Raw genomic sequence first — 12,142 nt, forward strand, 5'->3', positions numbered from 1 at the left:
GAGTTTTTTTTAAGGTTAAATAATAGTATTTGTACATACAGTAGCCTACCCTACATAGGCTACAGTAGACCTGTATTGAATTCTATTTTTATTGCATAGGCTATAGTCTTTTAATCTTGTCTTGCAAATAGATGCTCATTTTGATCATTATTTCATTGTCTTATTCTCCCATAATTTCATGTATATTTTATTAATATGTTTCCAAATCTCCGTTGCTGCACATTCAGGGCTTTGTGTGTGTGTGTGTGTGCGCGCGCGATGACGCAGATTCAAATTCGCCGCCATTACGTTTCCGCTGTTTAGTCCCGCCCACAACAGTTAGCTGATCAGTCGACTTTGGATCTGTATCAAGGGCAAGCGAAGCGGGAGATTTGAATTCAGTCTACTCTCGTGAAGTGGATTGTGAGATTAACAGTTCAAAGCAATCGTATTCGTCGAGAGCAGCCGTGAGCAGGAGCCCTGTTGTCAGTCAGTCCGTTTGGATCACTGATCTATATAATGTCATTGGTTTGGATTCTTCGGAAATAACACCCTTTTCAGTGAGCCTGGTTCGTCACAGCGGACATCATGCCAACCGATCACCGGCTGAGGTAAGAGTCTACATGTGAACGATATTTTATATTACATTTGTGTTAAAGCTGCCGTCTGCAAAAAAAAATTGATCATATTCAGTGAAATTGACACTATAATCCGACAGAACAACATAAATAAAGTGGTTTTAGAAAAAAACCCGAGCTTCTAACTCCACCTGGAGCGTGTTATTTGTTTTGCAAAAATCCACCGCTCCCGGATCATCGGGTCCAATCAGCGCAGGGGGGTGTGAGATCTGACTGTCAATCACAGGTCGTGCACACTCCACAGATCCCCCCTCCCTCACGCACATTACAATATCACATGCACACGCCATGCCTGAAGTTCGCCTGAAGATTGCATGACACGTGATGGCGGAGAGAAAATCTACTAACAAGCTTCCAATTCCTCGGTTATTGCTATCTATGGATAGATTAGCCAGGGCAGCCTACCTCCGAGTCCATGGTGTTGATCGATGCTGAAGAGACGGACACGTTCACAGAAAATCAGGTACACACGACACGCACAGTGACGCACTGACGAGCACGACCTCGATGGGAGGGTGCTCGCTGATAGTGGGGGAGGGGCATGAGAGTTGTAAACATTCAAAATTTTGGCTAAGTCGACCCAATCTGCCAGACTTGCTGACTGCAGCTTTAAGTTTACGTTACAGTTTTCAAGCTAACGTTAGCATTTTAAATGATGTTCAGTTACCTGTCGAGAGCTGGAGGCAAAACACTGAAAATGTAGCATGCATCTTTACATTTTCCATCTGTTTTAAGAAAGATCAGTTGAACCCACACCTCAAAAGACCTAAAACAAGCTTTCGTAGACTTGTTATACATAAAGTCCGTTTAATTGTGTATACAATCTTTGTTAATACGCGATAGTATCTGTCAGTAAATCAATCTCTTAAATGGCGGGACATTTTGAAACACTGTCTGGAAGCTGAAAACTCTTCTCTTAAAAAATAGTAACTACGTTTTTGGCGGATTTTTATTACCATTTTTAATAACCACAGTTATACTACAAATAGGCCTAACGTTACAAGGTTTGTTTGTTTTTTGGTTAAACCATAGTTCATTTTCATAAGGGTTAACGTGACTATCAAGACCGTTAAGAAAACGAATTCAGTAAATACTGTACTTGTTGATGATACAGGAAAACACATGAGGCTAGAATATGAACACCACATGATAAATTGCATATTCTGGCTGCATGCTTGCCAACACGTAGCTATAGAATGCATATACAGTGAGGAAAATAAGTATTTGAACACCCTGCTATTTTGCAAGTTCTCCCACTTAGAAATCATGGAGGGGTCTGAAATTGTCATCGTAGGTGCATGTCCACTGTGAGAGACATAATCTAAAAAAAAAAATCCAGAAATCACAATGTATGATTTTTTAACTATTTATTTGTATGATACAGCTGCAAATAAGTATTTGAACACCTGAGAAAATCAATGTTAATATTTGGTACAGTAGCCTTTGTTTGCAATTACAGAGGTCAAACGTTTCCTGTAGGTTTTCACCAGGTTTGCACACACTGCAGGAGGGATTTTGGCCCACTCCTCCACACAGATCTTCTCTAGATCAGTCAGGTTTCTGGGCTGTCGCTGAGAAACACGGAGTTTGAGCTCCCTCCAAAGACTCTCTATTGGGTTTAGGTCTGGAGACTGGCTAGGCCACGGCAGAACCTTGATATGCTTCTTACAGAGCCACTCCTTGGTTATCCTGGCTGTGTGCTTCGGGTCATTGTCATGTTGGAAGACCCAGCCTCGACCCATCTTCAATGCTCTAACTGAGGGAAGGATGTTGTTCCCCAAAATCTCGCAATACATGGCCCCGGTCATCCTCTCCTTAATACAGTGCAGCCCTGTCCCATGTTCAGAAAAACACCCCCAAAGCATGATGCTACCACCCCCATGCTTCACAGTAGGGATGGTGTTCTTGGGATGGTACTCATCATTCTTCTTCCTCCAAACACGTTTAGTGGAATTATGACCAAAAAGTTCTATTTTGGTCTCATCTGACCACATGACTTTCTCCCATGACTCCTCTGGATCATCCAAATGATCATTGGCAAACTTAAGACGGGCCTTGACATGTGCTGGTTTAAGCAGGGGAACCTTCCGTGCCATGCATGATTTCAAACCATGACGTCTTAGTGTATTACCAACAGTAACCTTGGAAACGGTGGTCCCAGCTCTTTTCAGGTCATTGACCAGCTCCTCCCGTGTAGTTCTGGGCTGATTTCTCACCTTTCTTAGGATCATTGAGACCCCACGAGGTGAGATCTTGCATGGAGCCCCAGTCCGAGGGAGATTGACAGTCATGTTTAGCTTCTTCCATTTTCTAATGATTGCTCCAACAGTGGACCTTTTTTCACCAAGCTGCTTGGCAATTTCCCCGTAGCCCTTTCCAGCCTTGTGGAGGTGTACAATTTTGTCTCTAGTGTCTTTGGACAGCTCTTTGGTCTTGGCCATGTTAGTAGTTGGATTCTTACTGATTGTATGGGGTGGACAGGTGTCTTTATGCAGCTAACGACCTCAAACAGGTGCATCTAATTTAGGATAATAAATGGAGTGGAGGTGGACATTTTAAAGGCAGACTAACAGGTCTTTGAGGGTCAGAATTCTAGCTGATAGGCAGGTGTTCAAATACTTATTTGCAGCTGTGTCATACAAATAAATAGTTAAAAAATCATATATTGTGATTTCTGGATTTTTTTTTAAGATTATGTCTCTCACTGTGGACATGCACCTACGATGACAATTTCAGACCCCTCCATGATTTCCAAGTGGGAGAACTTGCAAAATAGCAGGGTGTTCAAATACTTATTTTCCTCACTGTATGTGCATATATTAGGCTTATAAAGTCAGTTGAGGTTTTGCATTGTCCCAGTGGAACATATTCTGACATGTGTAAATGTAATACTGAGTTGTAAAAAAAAATATATATATATATTTTTTGTGTGATTTCAGGTCAAGTGGAAAGCAGAATGATCATGGCAAACAAGGTATGGGAAGAAGTCATTTAAAATATTGTAATGGCCGAGTCTTCTGATTCCATATGATTGCACTAAAAGTGGCAGAAAATTTAATTTGTTTTATACTATATTTTCCCATGTGAATATTAATTTGATCCTTGTGAGGCCACTGGAGCTGCACAAGGTTTGGTTATGCTACAGTAAGACCACGATTGTGTTAGATTCCACCCATCTATTTTTTTTTGTATTGTAACTAGGCTCTGTCATTTAGAAATATGGGTTCCCTTTCGTAGTCACTCCGAGTTACGTCGGATGACGACGAATGGGGTTTCGCTTAGAAAGCCTATCATCTTCGAGTATATAAAACGAGCCAATGGCAAAGAAATGCCATGGGTCTGCGGAATTTGCATAGCGTATCTCCGCCCCCCCGTGGGGGTATATAAGGAAGTGCGCTGGCAACATGCAGATATGTTTTCGCTTCGGAGCCAAGTTGATGTACTTCACTCCACAAGCCAATCCTGAGATTCATCTCTTCTCTTCGAACGAGCCTCTCTCCAAGTGTTGGTGTGACAGCGAGTTCCAGCGAGTGCACATTCCCTGCTTATCTGTGCAGTGATTTGCCAGTGTTTGTGTGTTCTCTCCCTGGTCGCTTCAGCATTTGCGGAGAAATCTCCTTTCTAAAAGAGCTTGCACGCGGCACGTCTTTTTAAAGATGCCTCGCCCGTGCACTTCTGGTTGCGGTCTTCTCATTTCTGACTCTGATGGGCACAATCGCTGTCTTGTGTGCCTGGGTATTGAGCACGCTAAGGCAGCGTTTGTGGATGAGTCATGTTCCCATTGCGGGAACATGCCCATCGCACGGTTGCGGTCTAGACTCAATGACCTTCATGGTAGAGTCCCCTCATCCGCACCCCGATCTACTGGCTCCGCGAGAGCTAGTACTTCGGCTGGCGGCCAGGGTGACCTGAGGGTTACGGTGTGGAACAAAGCGCCGACCATTCCACGCTCCACACCGTCCTCTAGCGCCGTGCAACCCGCGAGCGTTTCAAATGAGCCCGCTGTACAGTCCTCTGACTTGCCGCGGGTCTCATTTGGCGCTCCAGAGGAAGATGTGATGTCGATCGCTGCATCACAAGGTGGGCAGGAGTCCTTAGGAAGTGAGGATTCGGCTGTGCTGCCACCTTCGGGTGTCCCAGCATTGCCCGAGTCTGATCCCGAGATGACGGCCATGCTTTCCCGGGCAGCCGCGGCCATCGGGCTTGAGTGGTCCCCGCCACCTGGTCCGGTGCGCTCGCGGCTGGACGATTGGTTTTTGGGTGCCGCCGCTGATCCTCGTCAGCGCGTGACCCCAATGCCTTTTTTTCCCGGACGTGCATGAGGAGGTCACGAGGTCCTGGAAGGCACCCTTGTCTTCCCGTGATCGCTCGGCGACCTCCTCCGCCTTGCCTCCTCTCGATCAGGCGGCCGCCAAAGGGTACACTGGGGTTCCCCGGGTTGAGCGCTCTGTTGCGATGCAACTGTGTCCTCAGAGTGCGTCTTCTCGCGGCGACCCTAAGCACCCCTCCAAGGCCTGTAGGTTCTCCTCCACACTTGTGGCTAAGGCCTATAGAGCTGCGGGGCTGGCGGCCTCCTCACTGCATGCCATGGCGACACTCCAGGTCTACCAGGCCCAGATGTTGCGTGACATGCACGAGGGGAGGACTGACCCAGGGCTCTTTGATGAGCTGCGTGCCGCCACCGACCTTGCTCTTCGAGCGACGAAGGTGACCGCATGCTCCCTGGGTCAGGTGATGTCCACTTGCGTGGTCCAGGAGAGACATCTGTGGCTCAACCTGGCCGATATGCGTGAGGCCGAGCGGACCCGGTTCCTCGACACTCCCATATCCCAGGCTGGCCTCTTCGGCGGGGCGGTGGAGGACTTTGCCCAGCAGTTCTCGACCGCCCAGAAGCAGACTGAGGCTCTCAAACACGTCCTGCCCCGACGGCCAGCTGCTGCCTCCACCCAGCCGTCGGCTCAGGTGCCTCAGACTGCTCGCAGCCGAGGGCGCCCTCCTACGGCTCCCGCCCCTCCCGCACGGCCCCAGCAGCAGCCTCCATCCGGGTCGCGTCGTGGAGGACGTCGCAGGAAGGCGCCACAGCCCTCTCCCGCCCCGTGCCCCGCTAAACGCCAGGCCAAGCGGCGCTCCTGAGACGGGCTGCTCAGAGATGGCGTTGAGTTCTTCCCAGGAGACGGTAGCAGGGCCGCTCCTTCCCCCGGTGGAGGGCCGGGGGAGAATCCTTGGGAGAATCCGTCCCACGACGGCCAGCACCCTAATGTGGTTAAAGAAAGAACTCACTTCCCCATCTCTGAGCACACAGAGTGTCCGGATGACAGTGCGCGCCGCTCACGAGCCTCGCCACTCTCGTCCCCCTCTGTCGCCAGTTCCCTGCCAGAGCACGCCCCCGTGGGACGCTGGTCCTCCCCTGGCCTCCTCTGGCAGGACGCGGCTAATGACCGTGCCCCCGCACCAGGCCGCTATGCCACCCACGCCTGGGCCGGTCATTCCGCCTCGCTGCATCACCGAGGGTACGTCTGTGGTCCGCATGACCCCGCTGGTACAGTTCCTGGAAGCCTGGTTAGAGCTTCCCAGGCTGTCCCGCTGGGTCGCGAGGACCATCAGGCTCGGCTACGCGATTCAGTTCGCGCGGTCTCCTCCCCGCTTCAGGGGAGTCCGCTTCACTATGGTCGGTGGCAATGCCCCGGTTATGAGAGCGGAGGTCGCTACCTTACTGGCGAAGGGTGCGATCGAGACTGTCCCTCCAGCCGAAATGAGGTCCGGCTTTTACATCCCTTACTTCATTGTACCGAAGAAATCCGGTGGGTTACGACCAATCCTCGACTTGCGCGTCTTGAACCGCTCCCTTCACAGGATGCCGTTCAAGATGCTCACGGCCAAACGCATTTTCGAGTGCATACGGCCGCAGGATTGGTTTGCAGCGATCGACCTGAAAGACGCCTACTTTCATGTCTCCATTCTTCCTCGACACAGACCGTTTCTACGGTTTGCTTTCGAGGGGCAGGCATACCAGTACGCGGTTCTCCCTTTCGGGCTAGCCCTGTCTCCTCGCATCTTCACGAAGGTCGTCGAGGCAGCTCTTGTTCCCCTACGAGAACACGGGGTTCGCATCCTGAACTATCTCGACGACTGGCTGATCCTAGCTCACTCTCGAGACCAGGTTTGCGAACACAGGGACCTTGTGCTCCGGCACCTAGCTCGTCTGGGCCTTCGGGTCAACTGGGAGAAGAGCAAACTCTGCCCCGTGCAGAGGATCTCTTTTCTCGGTATGGAGATCGACTCGGTCGCCATGTGCGCGCAGCTTACGAGCGAGCGCGCGCAATCACTGCTGGCTTGCCTTCGTCAGTTCGAGGGCAAGAGTGTGGTCCCGCTGAAACTATTTCAGAGGCTCCTGGGGCATATGGCATCCGCAGCTGCAGTCACGCCGCTCGGGTTGCTTCATATGAGACCACTTCAGCTTTGGCTTCGCGATCGAGTCCCGAGGTGGGCATGGCATCACGGCACGCTCCGAGTCCCAGTGACTCCGACCTGCCGTCAGACCTTCACCCCGTGGTCGAACCTCAGTTTTCTTCGGGCCGGAGTGCCCTTGGAACGAGTGTCCAGGCATGTTGTTGTATCAACAGATGCCTCCACCACGGGCTGGGGCGCCATGTGCAATGGACATGCTGCCGCGGGATCCTGGACAGGACCCCAGCGCCTTTGGCATGTCAATTGCCTCGAGTTGTTGGCTGTACGTCTTGCCCTGCACCGCTTCCGGGCATTGCTCAGGGGTCAACACGTACTAGTCCGGTCGGACAATACCGCGACTGTAGCGTACATCAACCGTCAAGGTGGTCTGCGCTCTCGCCGTATGTCACAACTCGCCCGCCACCTCCTTATATGGAGTCAGAAGCATCTGAGGTCGCTTCGAGCCATTTATATCCCGGGAGACCTGAACCAGGCAGCCGACGAGCTGTCTCGGCTTCGGCCTCTCGCTGGAGATTGGCGACTCCATCCCCAGACGGTTCAGCTGATTTGGGATCAGTTCGGGGACGCACAGGTAGACCTGTTTGCCTCCCACGACTCGTCCCACTGCGGCCTGTTTTATTCCCTGACCGAGGGCACGCTCGGCACGGATGCACTGGCGCACAGCTGGCCGCGGGGCCTCCGCAAGTATGCGTTTTCCCCAGTGAGCCTTCTTGCGCAAGATCAGGGAGGACGAGGAGCAGGTAGTTTTGGTTGCCCCGTATTGGCCCAACCGCACCTGGTTCTCAGAACTAGTACTCCTCGCGACAGCACCTCCCTGGCCAATTCCTCTGAGGAAGGACCTGCTTTCTCAGGGACGGGGCACTTTATGGCACCCTCGTCCCGATCTTTGGAACCTCCACGTGTGGCTCCTGGACGGGACGAGGCAGGTTTGAGTACCCTACCACCAGCGGTGGTGGCTACCATCACTTCCGCTAGAGTGTCGTCCACGAGACATGCCTATGCGTTGAAGTGGAACCTCTTCGTCAACTGGTGTTCTTCTAAAAATCTAGAACCCACGAAATGCCCCATCAGTGTCGTGCTTTCCTTCCTGCAAGAAGGGTTGGAGCGAAGGCTGTCTCCCTCCACCCTGAAAGTGTATGTTGCCGCCATTGCCGCACATCACGACGCAGTTGATGGTAAGTCTTTGGGAAAGCACGACCTGATCGTCAGGTTCCTGAGGGGAGCCAGGAGACTGAATCCTCCTCGTCCTCCCCTCGTTCCCTCTTGGGACCTCTCAGTGGTTCTAACTGCCCTGCAGAGTGCTCCCTTTGAGCCTCTGCAATCAGTGGAGCTTAAGTTCCTGTCAATGAAGACAGCGCTCCTGGTTGCATTGGCCTCCATCAAGAGGGTAGGGGACCTGCAGGCATTTTCGGTTGACGAAGCGTGCCTGGAATTCGGACCGGCTAACTCTCACGTGATCCTGAGACCCCGGCCTGGATATGTGCCCAAGGTTCCCACCACTCCCTTTCGAGATCAGGTGGTGAACCTGCAAGCGCTGCCCTTTGAGGAGGCAGACCCAGCCTTGGCACTGCTCTGTCCAGTACACGCCCTCTGTGCTTACGTAGACAGAACGCAGTGTTTCAGGACCTCAGACCAGCTCTTTGTCTGTCATGGTGGGAAGCTGAAGGGAAAGGCTCTCTCCAAGCAAAGGTTGTCTCACTGGATAGTGGACGCCATTGCTTTGGCATACCAGCAGCAAGGTCGACCATGCCCCCTTGGTGTGACAGCCCACTCCACTCGGAGTGTGGCATCCTCTTGGGCTCTAGCGCATGGCGCCTCGCTAACAGACATCTGCAGAGCTGCAGGCTGGGCGACACCTAACACGTTCGCGAGATTTTACAATCTCCGAGTAGAGCCAGTTTCTTCTCATGTACTCGCTTCAACTAGCCGGTAAGAGATTCTGCTCAGGTGTCTTCGCTGTCCTCTCCACGGACGGGATACGTGCGATATTCTTCTCAGGTGAGCCTAATAAGCCCTGAGTCTCCTCCAGCACTGACGACGTCAACGCCAGAGTTATGCCACTGGCAGCTTTCGCGCTTGGCTAGGTGCTTCCATGTGCATGGTTCCCCCTCTGGGTGACCCCCACATGTGTATTCCACTGTAAGCCTCTCTGAGCATGTGTCTTTCCCTCGGCAAGCCACCTTGCCACCCCTGGGGTTGAAATATTCCACCTGCGGCTGGACACCCCAGTGATACTCCATATGCAGCCCCCCGGGGTCATATGTGTATTTCAAGTCCCCCCCTTCGGGCTGGGCATAATTGCATATTTCCACTGAGATATGCTTCCCAGTGTACCTTGGTATCCCTGTGTTAAGTAGGACTCCTTCGTCCGTGCTAGTCTCACGACAGGGAGCTCAGACTTACGCAGGGCACTGGAAGACAGTCGAGAGGTGGCGTGATTACACTGGGAACCCCATTCGTCGTCATCCGACGTAACTCGGAGTGACTACGAAAGGGAACGTCTCGGTTACGTATGTAACCCTCGTTCCCTGAGTAGGGAACGGAGACGTTACGTCTCCCTGCCACTTCCGCTGTACCGCTGGAACGCCTGAGTTCAGTCTCGGCTCCTCAGCGAAAACATATCTGCATGTTGCCAGCGCACTTCCTTATATACCCCCACGGGGGGGCGGAGATACGCTATGCAAATTCCGCAGACCCATGGCATTTCTTTGCCATTGGCTCGTTTTATATACTCGAAGATGATAGGCTTTCTAAGCGAAACCCCATTCGTCGTCATCCGACGTAACGTCTCCGTTCCCTACTCAGGGAACGAGGGTTACATACGTAACCGAGACGTTTTCCTATCACTTAATGACACATATCTCTACCTTTCATTCCAGCCAGAGGATCTGACGGTTGCTGCTCACATCTCAGCCTACCTGATGGAAAATTCTTGCTGGATGAATGACCTTCACCTTCAACTCAACCTTGCCAAGACAGAACTGCTTATGGTTTCAGCCAAACCATACTTGCTGCGATCCTGCTGATTTGCCTTATACAACACCAGAAAGATCTGACCCTTCCTATCGGAGCCACACAACTCCTTGTCTAAGCTCTTGTTCTATCCAGACTGGACTATTGTAATGCTCTCCTGGCAGGCCTTCCAGCATCAGTCAAACCTCTGCAGCTGATCCAGATGCTGCAGCAAGACCTAAACTCACTGCTTCAGATCTATGTGTCTCCAGAAGCTTGTGTTCTGCAAGTGAACGGTGCCTTGTGGTGCCATCATCCCAAAGAGACACAAAATCACTTTCACTGACCTTTACCTGGACTGTTCCCTGCTGGTGGGATGACCTGCCCAACTCAACACATTTTCAAGAAACTGCTAAAGATCCATCTTTTTACAAACACTTGACCCAATAATACTAAATCTTTGTTTTAATAATAAATAAATAAACTTGTGTACTGTGCTACACTAACTGGGACTTGTCACTGCACTTGTTGCTTCTATTGTTCTCTTAATTTTTAAGTCACTTTGGATAAAATGTAATTGTAAATGTGTAAAATAAGTTATATTAGAGTATAAAGGCATACAGCAATTGCCTTTTAATGTAGATATTTTTGCATGTTCTAAATTATATACTAAGATTGTATTTCCTATCATTCACATATCTTGATGTTCAGTGTTTGTTTAATGAGTAATACTGTAAATGTGCAGGTAAATACGTTTAGTTAATTTAACAGAAATTGACTGTACATTTGCTATTATTAAGTACTTAATTAGAGATTGGTCAAAGTTGTGAAATTGGAAATGCAAAAATTAAAACTGTAAATATACAAACTTTGTATTTGAATTTATGTACTTAATGCATTTTTATACATAACTTCATAGTTATTATACACAGAAAAACTATATATTAAAAGATAATTACTGTAGATAGACAGCATTATTATAAAATAACTTTATAAAACCCTAAATTTACAGTTTAACTTGAAAGTTAAATGTTTTTTTTTTAATGTAATTTGACATCATTTATCCGTTTTTCCACGGTTTAATAAGCCATTATCAACAGTAATGTACTGTAATTTAATTAATTTTGACTGTAAAGTCAATTCTGTATTTTCACGTTTTTTTGCCTGTAATTTTGTGAAATGGTTATTTGCTGTAATTTAACGGAATCCGTCTGGAAACTTTGCTGCCAGAGATTTACCGTTTGTATACGGGATTTTTTTTTTTTTACAGTGTAGGCCTAGTAGCTATGGATTTTAATAATTTTACTAATATATAGGTAAACATATAGGTGCATATATAGGTGAACATATAGGTGCATATATAGGTGCATATAGGTGCATATATAGGTGAACATATAGGTGCATATATAGGTGAACATATAGGTGCATATATAGGTGAACATATAGGTGCATATATGTACATATAATATAGGAAACCTGCCAATTTTATATATGTCACATATATTAAAAACATATATCAAAACCTATATTAAAACATATATGTTTATATAGGTTATTTCCATGTGGGTATCAAAGGGGGGCAGCCTGAGGCATCATCGGTTCTAAATGTTTTCATTGTTGCTCTCTCTCTCTCTCTCTCTCTCTGAAGATATGTGGGGATTTTCTCACAGATACAACTTAAGGAATTATTGAACATTTCACATGTGTGAGATGACTTGTGAAACTTCAAATTTCGAATTATTTTACATACCCCTGATAAATTAAAAATATACTTTAAGTTCAAGTCAAGTTTTTCCACAGACCATCGATGTAGAATATTTTGTTTTTATTAAGACTTTTATTTTATATAAGACTTTATTAAGACTTTTAATCATTTAAAACATCTTATTTATATATATATATATATATATATATATATATCTCTTATATAGACTTATATATATCTTACTTACTTAAATATACTTTAAGTTCAAGTCAAGTTTTTCCACAGACCATCGATGCAGAATATTTGTTTTTATTAAGACTAATAATTAATTTCATTAAATTTAAAACTAATAATTAATTTCATTAAATTTAAAACATCTTTTATTTTTAAAAGATATAAT

The 12,142-nt window shown here is 48.0% G+C and overlaps 1 long non-coding RNA gene across 1 annotated transcript; it reads left to right on the forward strand.

Moving 5' to 3' along the window:
* The first annotated feature begins 552 nt into the window (after window positions 1-552).
* Window positions 553-10,711, forward strand: LOC311093870. The gene is made up of 3 exons (XR_014608492.1): window positions 553-590; window positions 3,557-3,591; window positions 9,965-10,711. It is a non-coding gene; the product is annotated as an uncharacterized lncRNA (long non-coding RNA).
* Window positions 10,712-12,142: the final 1,431 nt, after the last annotated feature.

The sequence above is a fragment of the Abramis brama genome (assembly GCF_963993115.1).
Source record: "Abramis brama genome assembly, chromosome: 12".
In the NCBI taxonomy this organism is placed as follows: Eukaryota; Metazoa; Chordata; class Actinopteri; order Cypriniformes; family Leuciscidae; genus Abramis; species Abramis brama.